The following is a 3,391-nucleotide window of genomic DNA, read 5'->3' as shown; positions in this document are numbered from 1 at the left end:
TGATAGCAACGACCATATTAGTGGTAGTAGTAATAGTAGTAGAAATAGTAATAGTAGTAGTAGAGTAATAGTGTAGTAGTAGTAGTGGTGGTGGTGGTGGTGGTGGTGGTGGTGACAGTGGTGGTACCAATGCTGGTAGTGGTGGTAGTTTGAACCTGCTAAGAAGGGCGCAAGCGCTTACTATCCTCTCTTTCTCTCTCTCTCTCTCTCTCTCTCTCTCTCTCTCTCTCTCTCTCTCTCTCTGTCTCTCTCTCTATCTATCTTTCTCTTTTCCCTGACATCGCCGTCCTCCTCTTGTATTTCGCGGCAGTTATTCGTGGGGTGCGAAAGCGAGAGGTAGTCTCCGTGCTGTCGAGCCCTTAGGTACACCTTACTACTACGCGCGAAAAAAGAACTTCATCGTGTCTCTTCGATTTTTATCCAGTGTGTGCCGTGTCTTTTGTTTCTCTATACTTTCTCTCTCTCTCTTTCTCTCTCTCTCTCTCTTTATCTCGCTTTTTCGACAATTTTTCTCTATCCTTTTTCTATTACTGTCTTTTTTCAACCTACCTTTTTTTATTCTCTCTTTCTCTCTCGTATATAGAAGGCTCACGCTAGTTATCGTGTGTCAGTCGTATTCTCCTTTATCTCTCTCTCTCTCTCTCTCTCTCTCTCTCTCTCTCTCTCTCTCTATCTTTTTTTTTACTGGTTTGCATGGTGCTTTTTAAACAGTAACTTTGTCTGTATTCGTATATTGTTTGTATTCGTTTCTCTCTCATTAACACAGGGTGAGATTCTCAACAAAGTTTAAAGCTGAAATTCGGCCTATCTAGTTCAACTATTGTAGTCGAACGGATGTTAATTAGTTTAATTTATCTTCAACTCTCTTTCTCTTTCTCTTTTTTTTTCTTTTTTTCTTCTTTCTTCTCTCTCGCTATTTTCAACAAGCACAATTTTTCCGAGTCTCTTTATTTTCGTCACTCTGTAATTAGGGTGTCATCGTTCTCGCGAGCGTGACTAACCGTAGTCCATGATTCGTCATTTTTGAAGTTATCATAATTTTTTATCGTTCTCTTTTTAAAGTCTCTTTATCTCTTTCTTTGTTTCCTTTTCTCTTTTTTTTTTATCTCGGCTTTTTATTTTCGATCATCGTCAAAAAGATTTCGTTTTCTTCTCTCTTCTTTTTTTTTTTTTTTTTTTTTCTTAAAGCATTACTCTATCCCACGAGACGCTTCCCTTTCCATTTTTTTTTCTTCCTTCCTTTCACGTGTCTCTTATACTACCTTCGTTTTATATTTTTTTTTGTTTTATTCTTTTTCCTCCTTTTCTTTTCTTTTCTTGCGCGCTCGTTAATCCTCTCCTTCGTGCTCTAAATATTTGATTTATACGTTTATAGCTCTTCCAGTATCTTTTCTCTTATTATACTCTTATATATCCAACATTTTCATACTCTCGTAATAAACAATAACCACACGCGATCCTCTATTAATTTTTAACGTTATTTTTTAATCAGGACGTTTGTATGCTCGATAAGATCGAATCCATATTTTTGTATAACATGTCTACGTCTTGAAAATATTGATTTTATAAAACTAAAAATAAGAATATACGTATTTGCCATTTTCACTTTACATGACATATATATATATATATATATATATATATATATATATATATAAGTTATATATATAATATATTCTTTTTTTATATATTAAAATTAATTTTTCATGATGTATTTGTTACTATTGTACTATAAATCAACGTACCATACGCGTATGTTATTTAATAACTCTATACATATGTATACTAGTACAAACATATTCAGGATTTAGCAGCTGGATAATATCTGTATTTCTATGCGATCCTATGAATTATTAGATTCACTTGTTCCTAACTCTCTCTCTCTCTCTCTCTCTCTCTCTCTCTCTCTTTCTTTTTCCTTTAGAAATACATGTTCACGAAAGTCCAGACGTATATACGCATTATCAGTTGTTCTAAATTTAACAAAACAACAACTTCCTTAATGTCACGCGTGCCGTAAATTGAAATCTAATAGTCGAGCGGTCGTTGGGAAAGTTGAAGTTAAACAGAGTTTAAAATTTAAGCCATGCCACCGGAAAATTTAGAAAGTTCCTTAGAGTACGTTCCTTCGTATCCTTGCATTCCTTCCTATTTCGTTCGTTTAAGAAGTTTATCTTATTCTCACTATCTTTATATCAATGCATCATTTAGTTTAAGAAACACCTATACTCAATAGTTGGACGTATTTTGCACGTTTGCACCTACGTATTATATATATTGAATTAATATATACAGATATATATACATATGTACATATAATGTACAATAATCAATGCGCAAAACATTGATTGAATAATTTTAATTTCCTTAAAGATAAAAGATCATAAAGTTATAATAATATGTATAAACCAGTAGCTAATATAGGAACAAATAAGGTAGAAACAAATAATATAGAAATATGTTCAAATAGTGTTTGATATAAAATTTAAATATTAATTTTGCGCGAATATTTATGGACGAATCTATTAATAGTGTAACGTAATATATACGTACGTACATTGATTTATATGTACACGTAGATGAAATCACGGAAAAATAAGTCACGTATCTCACGAAAGGAAAGTCCTTGTATTTGAAAACACGCACGATATAAAACTTACTTAACATTTGGTTTTTTTTTTTCTTTATGTTCTTATTCTTCACGGATTTCAAAGAAACATATATAAAAGATTTTACGCAATTCTCGTATCGATTTCTATGACGACGTTTCGTAAAAGGGGTTAACATACTAAAGCGTACGTTGTTCGGATTGGTATTTGAAAGGACCTGTGTTGACCTCGTCGAAAGTCGATAAGCCAGTCGAAAGCCGCGATAAGCCAATCGTGTCTTATTGATGCGAACACGTTTAATCTTTTTATTCTTGTTACGTTTGTACGATTATAATTTTCACCTCGTATATTATCCGTCTTATGATTCAACAAAAAAAAAAAAAAAAAAAAAAGAAAGAAAAGAAGAAGAAAAAAAGAACGATTGATGATCCTTTCGCGGGAATCTCATCTGTTAGCTTTTTTCGCCCCCTATCGTGGCAATTTCTCGGAAGGAGGCGGTGTAAGGAGAAATAAATTAAAAAAAAAAGAAAGAAAAAAAGAAGAGTAGGAAAGAAAAAAAGAAAAAGGCAAGAAAACCAATTTCTACCAATAATCGAATTCTTTTGAGACTATCTCGCGCATAGGTTTCTCGTAAAAATGCACAATCTCAATGGCTTCTTCTCTGTGTTCGTATCGTCGAAGACAGAATGAAAACGAAAAAAAATATTCTAAGACAGGGAAAGAAATAGAAGACAGAGAGAAAGAGAGAGAGAGAAAGAGAGAGAGAGAGAGAGAGAGAGAGA

General features: G+C 33.2%; 1 protein-coding gene across 3 annotated transcripts in view; it reads left to right on the top strand.

Annotated features, from left to right (window-relative positions):
- The first annotated feature begins 315 nt into the window (after window positions 1–315).
- The window catches only part of LOC122630191 (AF4/FMR2 family member lilli-like), a 110,914-nt gene continuing 107,838 nt past the window's right edge, over window positions 316–3,391 (top strand). The window contains exon 1 of one of the 3 annotated variants that reach the window (XM_043814429.1): window positions 316–423. The gene's annotated coding sequence lies outside the window, so the exon portion shown is untranslated. The remainder of the gene's footprint in view (window positions 424–3,391) is intronic. The other 2 variants (XM_043814432.1, XM_043814431.1) reach the window with 2 other exon arrangements.

The sequence above is a fragment of the Vespula pensylvanica genome, chromosome 6, assembly GCF_014466175.1.
Source record: "Vespula pensylvanica isolate Volc-1 chromosome 6, ASM1446617v1, whole genome shotgun sequence".
Classification (NCBI taxonomy): domain Eukaryota; kingdom Metazoa; phylum Arthropoda; class Insecta; order Hymenoptera; family Vespidae; genus Vespula; species Vespula pensylvanica.
Note: the sequence above shows the minus strand (reverse complement) of the source record. Positions and strands in the feature narration are given on the sequence as shown.